This window comes from Ochotona curzoniae, unplaced genomic scaffold (genome assembly GCF_017591425.1).
Source record: "Ochotona curzoniae isolate NIBS_2020 unplaced genomic scaffold, NIBS_Ocur_1.0 scaffold_4701, whole genome shotgun sequence".
Classification (NCBI taxonomy): domain Eukaryota; kingdom Metazoa; phylum Chordata; class Mammalia; order Lagomorpha; family Ochotonidae; genus Ochotona; species Ochotona curzoniae.
The window spans coordinates 68,245,712-68,262,128 of NW_024467122.1; the positions used below are offsets into that span (position 1 = coordinate 68,245,712).

General features: G+C 49.6%; 1 protein-coding gene across 1 annotated transcript in view; it reads right to left on the reverse strand.

The window, feature by feature from the left end:
• The window catches only part of DAPK2 (death associated protein kinase 2), a 124,006-nt gene that overhangs the window by 106,614 nt on the left and 975 nt on the right, over window positions 1-16,417 (reverse strand). The window lies entirely within an intron of this gene.

Consider the following 16,417-nt stretch of genomic DNA (forward strand, 5'->3'; position numbering starts at 1 on the left):
CCATTTTACAAAAGGAGGGTTAAGACTCCTGGGGGAACGGCCTGGAGGATGTGTTCAGGCTGGAGACCCTCTGGAGGAACTAGCTCCCTCCCTCACTCCACACACAATGCCCTCTCTCTGCTGTGGCCCCAGCTCCATTGGGCCAATTGAACCCAAGGAAGAGAAGCAGATCCAGGGGCCACACCTCCTGTAACATGGAGCAGGTGCCAATAGGAGGGGAGTCGGGAGAGGGAATCCCAGCATCACAGAACCCCTCTGGGCACTGCAGACCCCCACCCAGCATTCCCCCACCCCATGAGGAAGCCCCACCCTGCTGAGCTGTTCTGAAGAAGACCTCTTCTGGGAAAGTGCCACTAGACAGGACAGCCTGCTGGCTAACCTCCTGGCCTAAGGAGCTGGCCAGGGACAGTTCAGGGCTCCATCTGTGCCCTCAGGACACCTGCCAAACCACTGCACAGCCCAGACATCCCTGACCCAGCACCCTACGAAGCTGCTCAGTGGGGCCACTGTGGATATGCTGAAAACATGTCTTGGGATAGGAGTAACTTAATGCCAGGAAGGTAAACTGTGAGCAGGACAAGGTGCCGGTGCCCCTTAGTCTTCAGGACTCAATCAGCATACTTCCCACAAAGGCACTGGATTGCAGAGTGCAGGTGTCCGGGACTAGCAGCTAAGTGTCCCTCTCTCCCCAGGGGTACCATCTCCCGGCCTCTCCTCCAGTGCCCAGTGCGAGTTACTCATTTCTACTTTGTGGAGACAGCTGAAAGTTAGGGCCTGCTCCAAACCAGGGTCAGCTGTAAGCAACACTGTCCGGAGCCAGCAGCAGGCCTGCTGGCCGCCCCCATGCCCACCTTTACTCTGCACCCACCTCTCTGAGCCCTGGCTCCTGCGGGCAGGAACCACAGCTTCCGTGTGGCCACACAGAAAGCATGCTGTGACTGAACACCTGCCTGGCATCAGCTCCTGGCACTGGCGGTGAACAGGAGGTGGGAGAGACACGCCACTGCCGGGAGGACCTCTGCCCCCTCGAGGGGGCCAACCTCAGTGTATGTCTCTGTGGTGCCAGACCTCTCTGCCCACCGCCCTTCCCCATCTCCCCGTCAAAAGCATCAAGTTTCCAAGTACACCGGAGGGCAGCGGGGGGGCAGATCCCACGTTCGGGGGAGGGTCCCGCGTGTGGCGTTCACGGTCATGGTCGGCCACCCATGGGGGCCTCAGGCCCAGGATCCACACACAAGAGATCACCCCGAGCACTGTGCCCCGTCAGTGCCGGTCCTGGAGCCACTGTAGCCGGACCAGGCACCGCGTCCCGCCCGTCGAACCCACACACACACTACTCACGGTGGGAGGTTGCGCTGCAGCGTCCGCTGCGGGCACTGGGTGCGTGTGGAGGTGCGCGGCGCTCGGCTGCACACTTTCCTCCCGCTGGCGCCCGGCGCCCGAAGCCGCCAGGGAACCAGGGGGCGGAGCGGCCGGCCCCGTCCCAGGCGCCGGCTGGAGGCGCGCCCGCGGGCCCGGGACGGGGCTCGGGGCGCCCCCTGCTGGGAGCCCCTTGCGGACAGCGCCCCAGGGTGAGTGCCCATCACTACCAGCCTGGTCCCCTATGGGCACCTCCTGGGAGAGGGAGCGACAAGCGCCGATGCCAAGACCCGCACACCTTGCGTGCAAGAGGAAATAGACTGCCTGCTTCCTCCCAGCCAGACAGGTTAACAGATCAGAGCAGATCTCCATTCCGGGGAGCCTTAGCTCCAATCCTTTCTGCCTGCCTCCAGGCCCTGCTTGGGCACCTCCAACTATGGGGCTTAGCTCACAGGTAAAGTGAGAAAGGCTCTCCCTCACCTGACCTCCCCCTTTGAAAAAGCCCCTCACCAAGCTCTCTCTGACCTGGATTAAGAGTTGAAAGGATTATTGCCAGTGCACCCATCCAACTTGGTCATTTCTTCTTCGAAGCATCTGAAGCCCAGAGAAGCAACATCAGTATGCCAAAGTCAGACAGCTGCACCCACATGGGAGACCCGGAAGAAGTTCCCAACTCCTGGCTTTAGACTGGCTCAGCTCCAACTGTTGCAGCCACTTGGGGAGAGAATCAGCAGACAAAAGATTTTTCTGTATCTCCTTCTCTCTGTATACCTGCCTTTCAAAAAAAAAAAAACTTTAAAAGAACTCGAGACCACTTGGTTTCCCTGCTCAGCATGGTGACTAAGCTGGCCAAGGAGCATCCCCCGGCATTCCCAGCTGCCACCTGTACACATATCCTCTTTCTTCCCTCTCTGTGTGCATGTGCAGGTTGCACAACTGCCCGCTCTCACCACCACGCTTTTGTTTGAGCTGTTACCACCACTACAACTCTTGGCACTTCCTACAAACCCTATCCATTCTCAGGGCCCTTGAAAGCCTCATGTCTACCATGGAAGTTTGCCTGGTCTGCCCTCCAAATGCCTTTCTTCTGGACTCCAGCAACTCTTGATCTGTACTTCTCCCTTCTTTCTCCCCCCTCCAATGCAGTAACCATTACTGTCCACTTCTCTTCCCCTCAATGGTAAGGACAATGTCTTGTTTGTCTTGGAGCCCATACAGTGTTTGACATCCCAACCCAATAAAAGTTTGGTAAATTTAATTACTGCACTGTAAACCTAAGCTGCCTTGTCATCTATGGTTCCCCCAGGACATGCATGTGCCAGGCTAGATGCTCAAAGCCACATGGTGGGTGGAAGAAGTCATAATCACTGCCACTAGTCACATTTCTTCCAGGATGCACCTTCCCAGTGCTCTACTTTGGGACAGATGCTGTTACTCCTCCCTCTGACAGCTGAGCTGAGAGGAAGCGGACTTGCCCACATCTCCCTGACTTTTAAGTGGCTGAGCTGTGATGTCAATCTTGCCCACTCACCTCCTAAGTTCTGGTCCTTTCTGCCTGCTTTTCATGAAAACTTATGATTTCTAAATCAGTGTTAATGTGGGGGATTTCATCCCTGGCTACATATCAAAAATCACCATAGGGTTGTTCTAAAATTCCCCAGGCTCCCACTGCACCCTGAATTAAATCACATCAAAACTCCTGGAGGTGTGGCCTGTACACCAGCAGTTGTCAAAACTCCCCCAAAGTGATTCCAGTGCATGGGCTGAGGCTGGCTTTGTTCTTGTCACAGACATGCAGGGCAACAAAGGCATCTTCCATCAACTCACCCAACTGCAAATGCCTATCAAAAGGCATTGGTACTGGTGATATCTACATCCTGACAGCTTCCTGACAAGGAGCTAGGGAGAAGATTAAGAGGATGTCTGAGATGGCCACGGCCAATAGGCCCCCAGGGTTGGCTTAGATGTATAGCATGGGGCTGGCAGTTAGTGCAGTGGTTAATTCACCAAATGGGAAGTCCACTGCCCATATCAGAAAGCATGGGTTCAAGTCCCCCACCCCACTTCCCAGCAGCTTCCTGCTTACACACACCCTGGGGGGCAGCTGGTGATGGCTCAGATAATTGAGTACCTGCCACCTATGTGGGACACTTGGAGTTCTCACCTCCTGGTTTCAACCTGGCCCACCCTTGTCTGTGGGTGTTTGGAGGGATGAAACACAAGATGAGAGATCTGTGTGTGTGTGTGTGTGTCTGCGTGCACAAACATGGATGTACATGCCTATTGAATAAATGTTAAAAATAAATTTTAAAACTTTTTAAAGATGCCTAGTGTGAGGGCATAATCTGGGAACAGAGGCCAGACAGCCTAAGTGTGGCTCCCAGACATAATTTACTGTGTGGCCTAGGGCGGGACACTTGATCTTGCTGTGCGTCATGAACCCCACCACCCTATCCGTAATGTTTGGGTTACTGTGAGCACTCAGGTTGTTATCAATATGTGTAAAAGCTGTGGTTCAGTGTGTGGCACTTAGCAAGCTGCGCCCTGAGGATCAGCTGAGTTTATTACTCCATTGTCAGGCGTGAACTTCCTTAGGGAGGAAATGGGTGCTGTTCACCTTTGCACCCCAGCCTGGCCCAGAACAGATTTTTCACAAGTAGCAAATACAGTTTCAAACAGGCAGGCTCTGAGACGGCAGGGGTGAGCGCTGACACAGGTCTTCGGCTGTGTCAGGTCAGCCCAGCAGATCCTTCCCACACTGGCCAGGCCCCTGGCTGGAAGGCACACAGGCAGGCAGCCTCCTCCCATGGGTGGCCTGCTGGCCTGGCTTCTTAGCCCTTTCCCAAGCCCTGCTTATCCTGCCCTGTGCCCTCTGCTCTCCCACACCCAAGCAGGCAGGGTCAGGGCGTGGAGCAGGCCTGGCAGTCCTTCCTGATTCCCCCAAAGGAGGCCCCCCTGACTCCTGCAGCTTCTTGAGTGTCTAGACTTTCTGGCTTCAACAGGATCTTTGACTCCTCCACAAAGAGGGGCAGGGAGAAAGGAGGAAGAAACTGGGGATCGGAGGCCCTGGAGGATGGGGATTTCCTGGGCGCAGGTGCACACACTTGTTCATTCGGCCAAATGTTCATTGGCAGCTCCTGGAGCTGGGCACCAGGAAAGGGAGATGTGGAGGCCAGGTGCTGGTGAGACTCAGGTCTACTCTGGGAGGAGCTATAAGAGAAGAGGAAGACTTGAGTGGGCTAGAGGGCGAAACATGTCGCGTGGAAGGACAATAGAATGGGGTGGAGATGGGAGGATGCAGGAAGTGCAAACAGCCGATGTTAAAGGACTGGGGGATATGACATCACCTGCCTTACCACAGGGATCACACTGTGGGTTTAGGACCCAGGCACATGCCATTGCCTTGTTTTTATTTTTTTAAAGATTTATTTATTTATTTTTACTGGAAAGTCAGATTTACAGAGAAAAGGAAAGATAGAAAGTTCTTCTGTCCACTGACTCACTCCCTAAGTGACTGCAACAGCCAGAGTTCAGCTGATCCAAAGCCAGGAGCCAGGAGCTTCTTCTGGGTCTCTCATGCAGGTGCAGGGTCCCATGGCTTTGGGCCGTCCTTGACTGTTTTCCCAGGCCACAAGGCTGGGAAATGGAGCAGCTGGGACACAAACTTATGCCCATATGGGATCCCAGCACATACAAGGTGAGGACTTTAGCTACTAGGCTACCACAAAAGGCCTGCCATTGTCTTCTACTGAGCAATTACATAACATGTTGATTGATCAGGGCCCCCAATTATTTATTTTTTTAAAAGATTTATTTTTTTTTTATTGGAAAGTCAGTTACACATAGAGGAGAAGAGACAGAGAAGAAGATCTGTCCGATGATTCATTCCCCAAGTGAGCGCAACGGCTGGCGCTATGCCAATCTGAAGCCAGAATCTAGGAACCTCCTCCAGGTCTGCCACACAAGTACAGGGTCCCAAGGCTTTGGGCCGTCCTCCATTGCTTTCCCAGGCCACAAGCAGGGAGCTGGATGGGAAGTGGAGCTGCTGGGATTAGAACTGGCACTCATGTGGGATCCTGGCGCATTCAAGGTGAGGACTTCAGCTGCTAGGCCACGGCGTCTGGCCCAAGGCCCCCAATTATGCCCACCTTGAAGGTTACAAACTTTACCCACATACTTGCCTTACTCTAAGGAACCAACACGTCTATTTGTATTCCTGCCAGGTATTTCTAGGTAAATCACTTCCTATCTTTGGGTCTCCACTATAGAATGGGAATAATTATCTTTTCCTCCTAAGGCAGATGTGAAGTATAGACTGAAAAAACACTGGGCCAGATGTTTCAGAAAGCATGGGATGGAGTGGGGGTTGGTTTGAGGGGGGGGGGGTACAAGTGCCAGCTTCCCTCCTAGGACAAACATGTCCCCTCTTCAAGACTGGGTAGCTCTGTGCTCTCTCTCCAGCCAAGTCACTCCTGCCTCTGCCGCTCCAACTCCTTCTTTTCTCCTGACTCTACCCAAGGCTCGCCCAGTTCCAGCCTCATTCCTTCTTCCATCCTGTTCTGGTGCGCACATCCTGAGCTGGGCTCTGAGAGGAGGGAAGCCTTCACTCCTGGCCTTTAGCAACTCGGGTGTCCAGTCTTTGGGGAACACATCCCCAAAGACTGCATGTTGGGGCCAGGCAGGAGCCCAGGGCTGGGCGCAGAGTGCCTGGGCTGAACCCATAAGGCCTTTATGCAGAAAGGAACCCTTCCCAGTCTCCTGGTCACAGTGCAGGATGTTATCTGCTGAGTTCCAAATGGGATTTCACCTTGCCTGTATTTGCTAATGGCCCCTTGCTCCTGCACCCCTTCCCACACTGACCAGATCCATAGAAGGAAGGGGAGATCTGCATTTCCTGTCTCCTTCCCAGCTGAGAAATTACAGGACAATGCCTCGCTGCTCTGAGGGCAGCTCCTTCCACATGGCTGCTTGACCCCTGACCTCTGGGTGGGCTGACCCTGCCCCTGAGAGGGTGTCCCTGCACTGCCCTCCCTGGTCTACATGGTGACCCATCCCACTAAGCCAGATCCTGACCCAGTTATGAACAGTGGTATCCAGAGAAGTAAATGCACACAAGGCCAAGTCCAGTCATCTATAGCAACCTCTGCCTGCTCCAGCCCCTGCAGACCTGCTTCCTGAAGGCTGAGGGACCCCAGTCTCCACAAACTTCTCCTTCCTCAGATTCTCCTAGACCCTAAAACTTGGGTGTCCATCACTCCATCCACATAGAATATTTTTGGATCTCAACCCAGACTGAAACCAACATTTTAATTTATTTTAAAAATTTGTTTGAAAAACAAAGAGAGACCTTCCATCTGCTTGTTCACTCCCTCAAATGCTTGCAACATTCAGGCTGGGCCAGGCCAAAGCCAGGAGCCAGGAACTCAACTTAGGTCTGTCATGGGGATGGCAGGGACTCAAGGACTTGAGCCATTATCTGATGCCGCAGAGGGTATGCATTAGCAGGCATCTGGATTAGAAGCCGAACTGAGACTTGAACCCAGGTAACTCTGATATGGGATACAGGCATTCCAAATGGCATCTTAACCACTGCATTAGTCCCTTGCTTCCAATAAACATTTCTGGAGAATTTATCATGAGTCAAGCATCATGTTGTTTCCTAATTAACTCCTTTAGTCCCCAAGCTGAATATCTTTTCCTGGACCAACATTATTATTATTTTTACTATTTAGGTAAAAAAAAAAAAAAAGAAACCTAACAATCAAGAATATTGTAGGTACTTGCATTTATTTTGGCTGTGCAATTACCAGCCCCCCTTCCTATTTGGAAGGAGATAGTTCATGTGGCTGTGGTAACACATAAGTGGATGCAATGTACCACCAGTATTCGGAGAAGAAAATACCCTCTCCTGATCCATGAGATTTTGGCCAGGTCAATCACATACTTCTGCCCTGCACTTGAATCCCAAGTGAGTAATGCCAAGACGTCCTTGGAGGGGAGGGAGGATTGGCAACAATCCAGGCATGCTGGAAAGACAGTCACTCCACCCTTGGCAGTCCCTTTGGATCCTGCTGCTCCAAGTACCTCTGGGCTTCCAGTAAATCCCTTTGTGCTAAATCAGCACAAGCCTGACAGATACTGGGAAGAACAAGAATGTTCTCAACACTAAAGAGGGGCTCTGCACGATAGCACAGCAGTTAAAGTCCTCGCTTTGAACGTGCTAGGATCCTATATCGATGCTGGTTCTAATTCCGGTGGCCCCACTTCCAGCTCCCTGCTTGTGGCCTGGGAAAGCAGTCGAGGACGGCCTAAAGCTTTGGGACCCTGCGCCCACATGGGAGACTGGGAAGAGGCTCCAGACTCCTGGTTTTGGATTGGCTCAGCTCCAACTATTGTGGCCACTTGGGAGTGAACCATTGGACGGAAGATCTTCCTCTCCTCCTCTCTGTATATCTGCCTTTCCAATAAAAATAAATAACTCTTTAAAAAAAAAAAACACTCAAGAGACCAACTTCAAATACCTTCTTTCGGGTGCAGCATATGAAGCCTCTGCCTGAGACACTAGCATGATATATGAGCAACCAGATCAAGTCCTATCTGTCCCACTTTGGATCCAGCAACAGAAGATGGCCCAAGTGCGTGAGCCCTACATCCACATGAGAGACTCAGAAGAAGCTCCTGACTCCTGGCCTCTGCCTGGCCCAGCTCTGGCCATTGCAGCCATTTGGGGGAATGAACAAGCAATTGGAAGATCTCACCCTCTCTCTCTCTGTAACTTTGCTTTTCAAATCAATATAAAATGAGCAAGCACCTGCTGTCCCACCCTGAGTGTCCCACCCTGATACACAGTTTCCACCACAGGAGAGATGGGAGGAGTTGATGGCCTGTAGCAGCCAAGACTAGTCTGCAGCAGGGAAGAGAGGGCTGCCAGGGCAATACCGCCAAGCAATCAGCTGTTTTTGGCTTTTGTAAGTAAAGTTTTGTTGAGATCCAGCCACGCTCACTTCTTTATATATTGCCTGCGGCTGCTGTCTTATTACAATACAGGCCACATGATCTAAGAAGCTGAAAATACATACTATCTGGGCCTTCGCAGAGAGTTAGGCAGTCTTTTTTAACCTTGAGAGTAGAGTTCAGGAGTGAATTCATTACAGGTGCATAGAGAATTAAATCAATACATAATAAAATGATTGTTAGGGCAATCCTACAACAAACAAAAACACACAAGAAAGGAAATGACATCATAACACAGTATAGCTGAGCTATGAGCTGTGAATAATGTTTACACATGACAGTGATGTGAGAGATACCATTTTTCATGTTCCCTCAGTACACAGAAGGGAATGAACACTAAATCCTCATCTTGAAGACCAAGAAGTTGGTAGATACTCAAAACTGAATCATCGTGAAAAAACTTTCTATTAATGTTGTTTTGGAAATAGGATTTGAATAACAGAAGAAGGTGTGACTGTTGAAACTGCTGGCTTTGGAGCCAGGATGGGGTGGAGCACTTGGTTTTTGTAAGACCTATAAAGCTTTTGACCTCAGAAAGATAAATGCCTCTTTGATTTAAATTTTTTTAAAAAGGGGGGGTGGAGAAAATGTAAAATCATATAGAAAGAAAACAGGGAGATAAAATCACAGCAGAAGGTGGGCATTTGAGCTCACAGTCCAACTCCCTCGGAGCTTATCAGACTGCCTGGGCTCCCTCCCCATTCCAGCTCCCAGTGCTCACTTCCTTCCATTACAGACAGCATGTGATAGCTCAGGTAGCGGGGTCCCCAACACCGATGCGGGAGACATGGATGCATTCTTGGCTTGTGGTTTCAGCCTGGCCCAGGCATGGCTGTTACACTATTTTAGAAGTGAATCAATAGCCACGATCATTATACGCATTTGGGGAAGGAAATCAGTACTACAAGATAGCTCTCCTTGGGCCCAGTGTGGTAACTGGTAACCCAGTGGCTAAAGTCCTTGCCTTGCACGCGTCAGAATACTATGGGTACGAGTTCTAATCCTGGCTGTTCCACTTTCCATCCAGCTCCCTGTTGTGGCCTGGGAAAGCAGTTGAAGATGGCCCAAAGCTTTGGGACCCTGCACCCACATTGGAGACCCAGAAGAGGCTCCTGGCTCTTGGTTTTGGATTGGCTCAGTTCCAGCCATTGTGGTCGCTTCAGGAGTGAATCATTGGATAGAAGATCTTCCTCCCTGTCTCTCCGCCTCTCTGTATGTCTGACTTTCCAATAAAAATAAAACAAATCTTTAAAATATATATATTTCTCTCAAACAAGTAAAAATATTAACTAAAAACAAACCAAGCACAGTAGAGTGACCAGCACAGCAAGTTAAGCTATTGCTTGTAATGCCGGCCTTCCATGTTCAAGTTCCACCTGCTCAGCTTCCTGTCCAGCTCCCTGTTAATCCTCCTGGGAAATCAGGAGAACATGGACTGACCACTTAAGCCCTTGTAGTCAGATGAAGTTGCATCTCCTGGCGTTGGCCTGGCCCAGTCCTGATCACTGTAGTCATCTGGGGAGTGAATCGACAGATGGAAAGATCTCTCTCTCTCTCTCTAACTCTGCCTTTCAAATAACTAAAATAATATTTTTTTTCCTTTAAATCACAACAGTAATAGTCTTTACTAATAACTGAACCTTTTTTAAACGATTTTATTTTTATTGGAAAGGTAGATTTACAGAGAGAAGAAGAGACAGAGAGGAAGACATTCCGTCTGATGATTCACTCCCTTAGTGCCCACAACAGCTGGAGCTGTGCCAATGCGAAGCCAGGAGCCCAGAGCCGCTTCTGGGTCTCCCACATTGAGTGCAGGGTCCCAAGACATTGGGCCATCCTCAACTGCTTTCCCAGGCCACAAGCAGGGAGTTGGAATGGAAGTGGGGCTTCCAGGATTACAACCAGTGCTGCCAGGAATTAGAACTGCACCCATATGGGATCCTAGCATGTGCAAGGTGAGGATTTTAGTCACTAGGTTACCATACCAGGCCCTAATAACTGAACTCCTACTGCAGGCAAATCATGACTTTATTACAATCCCTGTTTTATAGATGAAATCTGTGGAGGCTTACATAGTTAACATGCACCAAATCCAAGCAGCTTAACTGCAGAGCCCTAATTATGCTGTGCTCAAAACTGCACTGTTAGGAAGAGCAGAAATCAACTGAGGAAGGAGAGGGGGGTCTGCGGGACAATGCATGAAGTGCACAGCAGGACCCTATGTTCCTTCTCCACTCTTGCACCTAACAGAGGATATCTGGGATTTGCAGCAAAGCCTGAGATGAACTCCAGACTGGCCCAGGGAAGCCCCTAACGAGGGCAGCCTTGGGGAGAGGACCGCCTTGGGGAGAGGACAGCAGAGGTAACAGGTCCTCCATGTTGGATGGGGCAGGAAGAGGCAAAGGAAACGGCAGCTCCATCTCCAAGCAGAATGCCCCTTGGTGTGGCACACATGCAGAAAAACTGTGTGTGGCAGTTTGTGGTCCCCAAACTGTATGTTCCCTACACACCCCACAGACTGTACAGCTGGTGAACAACAGACATGACTTTCTCACAGCTCCTGGACTGGGATATCTAACATCAAGACCATGGCAGGCCTGGGGGTGGTGAGGGCCCACGTTATGGCTCCTGATGGCATCTTTCCTGTGTGTCCTCTCATGGTGGAGGGGTCAGGCAGCTCTCTTGTGCCCCATTTTTTAAAATTGTACTTTTTTTTTTAATGCACTTATTTTCATTTCATTTGAGAGATATGACAGACAAAGATCTTCCATCTGCTGGCCCAGCTAGCAAAAATTGGCTACCACAGACAAACACAGGAGCCTGGAACTCCATCTGTGTCTCCCTCGTGGATGGCAGGGACCCAAGGTCTTGAGCTATCATGAGCTATCATGCCCACTCCACCAGGACACACATTAGAAGGAAACTGTGGGCCCAGCACCGTGGCCTAGCTGCTAAAGTTCTCACCTTGAACGCACCGGGATCCCACATGGGTGCCGGTTCTAATCCCAGCAGCCCCACTTCCCATCCAGCTCCCTACTTGTGGCCTTGGAAAGCAATCGAGGACGGCCCAAAGCCTTGGGACCCTGCACCTGTCTGGAAGACCTGGAAGAAACTCCTGGCTCCTGGCTTCATATCAGCACAACTCCAGCCATTGCACTGCTTAGGAGTGAATCATCGGATGAAAGATCTTCCTCTCTGTCTCTCCTCTTCTCTATATATATCTGACTTTGCAATAAAAATAAAATAAATCTTAAAAAAAAGGAAACTATTTGAAACAGAGCCGAACCCAGGCCCTCTGAGACAAGCTCTGAGCATCCCAAGTAGTGATACTGCTGTTGCACCCTGCCCCTTCCTGGGCCGTTTTATAAGGCCTGTGCCACACTAATGGCTTGGTCCCTTTCCAAGGTTCTCTGTCCTAGTTCTATCACCTTGGAGGTGATGAATGTGGAAACAGACACACAGTCAGACCACAGCAGAGAGTAACCCCAGGGTGGGCAGACATTTTACACTCTTCAAACACTTTGGGGGTGTTTTGCTATTTTTCTGTAACACTTCTATGATGAAAGAAAACTAGATTAATAAATAAAAACACCTACAACAGAGGCTGCTCTGAGGATATTAAGTTTATGCCACGGAGGCCTCTTCAGCCCACAAATGAGAGAGTAAATATCGTGCTTAATGCTTCATACTGCTCGTTAAGCTTACAGCCGTGTTAACGAGTGCCAAGGTTTCTAGAGCTCACCAGGGACTCCTCAGCCTCATTTGTGCTCAAAACCAGCACTTGTTCAAGGGCACCATGTTCTTCTGCTAAATCTTGCTAAGCAGGAAAAAAAAAAAAAAAAAACCAAGAACATTCAACATTACCAAGTGAAGACATGTTGTGCTTGCTAATATCTTTCAGAAATTGACAATGACCAAAGAAGCAAAGCCATGTCTGATTGTTATGTCGGCTCTAGTCAGGTTTTCATCAAATCAAAACACCTGCCTTTGGCTTACATTTTCAGGAGTCCACAGTCCAAGATGCGGTGGCCATGCTGGTTCAGCCTTTTGGTGACGCTGGAGGCTGGCCTTGGCAGGGCAGGTGCAGGAATGACCACTTGGTGAACCAGGAAGCAGGGAGAGAGGCCTGGTCCTGTTTAGGCTAACATCACCCACGCTCCTAGGAAAACTACCTCCTGACGTCATGCACCATCCACGACTAAGAACCACCCACTAGCCTGTCTCTAAAAATCTCTCCCCAGCGGGGCCTCCTTGGGGCCCAGCCCTTACCACAAATGCCCTTTTGGGGATATCTAAATTAGCACCCAAATAAGAGGAATGTCTCAGCTTGTGTCAATCTACTTAGTCTCTTCTTTCAGTTTCAAAAATAAACAAATAAATGAAGGACCTAGAAAAGTTCACATTTTATTCTAAGCTCACTTTCATCAACAGAGATACAGTTTTCCTAAATCACACTGCTGATGATCAGCAAATGCTCCCCCAGGCGCCAAGCCTCCCTTCATCTCTCATCACCCAGTTGGTCCCAATTCTTTCATGCTGCGCACACATCTGGCTCAGCCTCCCAGTCCACAGAGTAGGGTGTGAGGAGCAGGTTAACTGCTGTGTGCCCTCTGTTGGTAAGCATGCATTTCCTTGGGAAGGTGCCCCCAGGCTGCACAGCTTGGTGAGGTCCACTCTGCAAGGCAGACCAGCCCCGCACACAGTCCTTTCCCATTCTGACTTATCTAAATGAACTTCACCTGACCGTGGCCAAGGAACAAGAGCTAACACACCACCCCGCCGCAAGGAGACGACATCCACACAACCCAGCTTAGCTTCAGCAGCTTAGCCAGAACAAGAGAAAAAGGGGGAAGGGGTAGCAAGCTAACAAGATTTGATGAAAGATCATAATCATTTTTTTTAATTCCTCATGAATCTATAGCTTAGCAAACACAAACCAACCTCCATACTACACGTTCCTCTAGTAGCTGATGCATCCTCGGAGCTCTAGCAGAGCTGGAATTCCTCACAGCTTCTACTAGTAGAAAGTTAAAAACCAGAAAGAACTTCCAGACACTGTCTGACACCTTTGTTTTGTAGAAAGAGTCTCAAAGACAGGAAGTGACTTACCCAAGGTCACACTTGTCTAGGGCTGAGCCAAGATTACAAATTGCATCTCCTGCCCTCTGACCTGTGACATCCCTCATGTGAAACGCCAAAGGCTGGAACCTGCGGCGAAGCGGTGCCACAGCGAGCCTAAAATAATTCCAGATCAGATTGGCGCTGTTACAGCAGATAACGCCACTGACGCCAGCGGCATCCGATTTATGCGCAGGTTTGAGTTCTTGCTGCTGTACTTCCGACTCATCTCCCTGTTAATGACCTGGGAAAGCAGCACACGATACACCAGGTGCGTGGGCTCCTGCACCCACATGGGAGACCCGGAAGAGGCTCCTGGCTCTGACCAGGCCCAGGCCTGGCCTTTGCAGCCATCTGGAGAGCAAATCAACGAATGAAAGATCACTCTCCCTCTCTCTGGCTTTCCCTCTTCCTCTGACACTCTGCTTCTCAAATAAAATAAATCTTTTAAAAAAATAATACAACACAAGTAACTATTCTTAAATTTCTATTTTATATTCTTATAGCTATTTTATACAGAGAAAAGGGGTTCTTTTGTTTATACTTTGGATTGTTAGCCTTATATTGTATTTTGCTTTTCTCTCAATTAAAAATTTTCTTTACTTATTTGGAAGGCAAAACAGCAAAGGAAAAGAGAGAGAGAGGATCTTTTGTCTGCTGATTCTCCCCCGACAATGGCTGCAGCAGCCAGGGCTGGGCCAGGCTGAAGCCAGGACTATGAAACTCCACCCTGCTCTCCCGTGTCGGTGGCAGGGGCCCAAGGATGTGAGCCATTTTTCTTCGCTTTCCCTGGTACCTCAGCAGGGAGCTAGATCAGAAGCAGAGCAGCTGGAACTCAAACTGGCACTCCAATATGACGTGCTGACATTATACATTGTAGGCTTAACTCACTGTGGCACAATGCCAGTCTCCCCTTTTAATTTTCACTTGACAACTCTTCCTTGTAGAGAGTATTTGAAAACATGAATACTTATTAAAAGAATGTAGTAGAAATTATTTCACAATTTACCTATTGCCAGATATTAAGTTGTACATGGGTCATTATGAAAAGAATGCTATGATTACATCATTCTTAGAGAATAATTTGCAAATAATGATTGTAGACAGGATGAGCTATTCAGGCCCTGGTGCAATAGTGTAGCAGTTAAAGTCCTCGCCTTGAACATGCCAGGATCCCATATGGGCGCCGGTTCTAATCCCGGTGCCCCACTCCCATCCAGCTCCCTGCCTGTGGCCTGGGAAAGCAGCCAAGGACAACCCGAAGCTTTGGGACCCTGCACCCACTTCGGAGGCCCGGAAGAGGCTCCTGGCTTCGGATTAGCTCAGCTCCAGCCATTGTGGCCACTTGGGGAGTGAGCCATCAGACAGAAGATCTTCGTCTCTGTCTCTCCTCTCTGTATATTTGCCTTTCCAATAAAAATAAATAAATCTAAAAAAAAAAAAAAAGATGGGCCATTCAAAAGTTAGTGTTAAGACAGTAATCAGCCATTTGGACAAAAATGGAATTGGCCCCTTCTTCCCCTTTCTATCAGGATAAATTCCAAACAGCTCAAAGATTGAAATGTTACAAAATGAAATCATTGTGCCTGGCACGGTAGCCTAGTGGCTAGAGTCCTTGCCTTACACACTCCAGGATCCCATATGAACTCTAGTTCTAATTTCAGCAGCTGCACTTCCTGTCCAGCTCCCTGTTTGTGGCCTGGGAAAGCAGTCAAGGACGGCCCAAATCCTTGGGATCCTGCACCTGCTTGGGAGACCTGGAAGAAGCTCCTGGTTCCCAGCTTCGGATCGGCTCAATTCTGGCCATCGTGGCCACTTGGGGAATGAATCATCGGAAGAAAGATCTTCCTCTCTGTTTTTCCTCCTTTCTGTATATCTGACTTTCTAGTAAAAATAAATCTTTTTAAAAAATGAAATCATGACAGCATTAAAGGAAATCATAGAAAATATTCCCCTGTAGAAAAAAACAGGATACATAAAAACTGACACAATCGTAAATTCTTCATGGCAATCAAATAAAAAACAAAGGATCAATGAAGGCAGAAGGAGAGAGCAGGTTTAAACCTTGCAACACAAACTACTGTCTTTTTTTTTTTTTAAAGATTTATTTGTTTTTATTGGAAAGCCAGATATACAGAGAAAAGGAGAGACAGAGAGGAAGATCTTCTGTCCGATGATTCACTCCCCAAGCAGCCACAATGGCTGTAGCTGAGTCAATCCGAAGCCAGGAACCAGGAGCTCTTCCAGGTCTCCCACATGGGCGCAGGGTCCCAAAGCTTTGGGCCGTCCTTGACTGCTTTCCCAGGCCACAAGCAGGGAGCTGGTTGGGAAGTGGAGCTGCCAGGATTAGAACCGGTGCCCATATGGGATCCTGGCATGTGTCAGGCAAGGACTTTAGCTGCTATGCTATCATGCCGGGCCCCAAACTACTGTCTTAATAAAGCATTCCCACATGTTACTTTCCAATTTGAGAGACAGAGTGTGACAGAGAAAGCGCACAGATGCTGCACGCCCCGGATGCCTGTAACAGCTAGGGCTGCACTGGAGAAGAAGCCAGGTGCCAGGAACCCCAGCCAGGTCTCCTCCACAGCTGGCAGAAATGCAATTCCTTGGGCCATCACTGCTGCTCTCCAGGGTCTGCGTCGGCCAAATCAGAGCCAAGAATCGAGCCCAGGCACTTCAGTATGGGACGCAGCATCTTGAGAGCTGGGTCAAATGTCTGCCCCACGATACACTGTTAAACATTTCAAGAGGGTTTGCCCTGTGACCCCATGGGTTAAGCTACTGTCTACGACACCAGCAATGCATATGGGTGCCAGCTCCAGTCCCAGCTGTCCCGCTTTTGATCCAGCCCCCTGATAACGTGCCTGGGAAAACAGCAGAAGATGGCCCAGGTGCTTACACCGTGCCATCCATGTGGGAGACC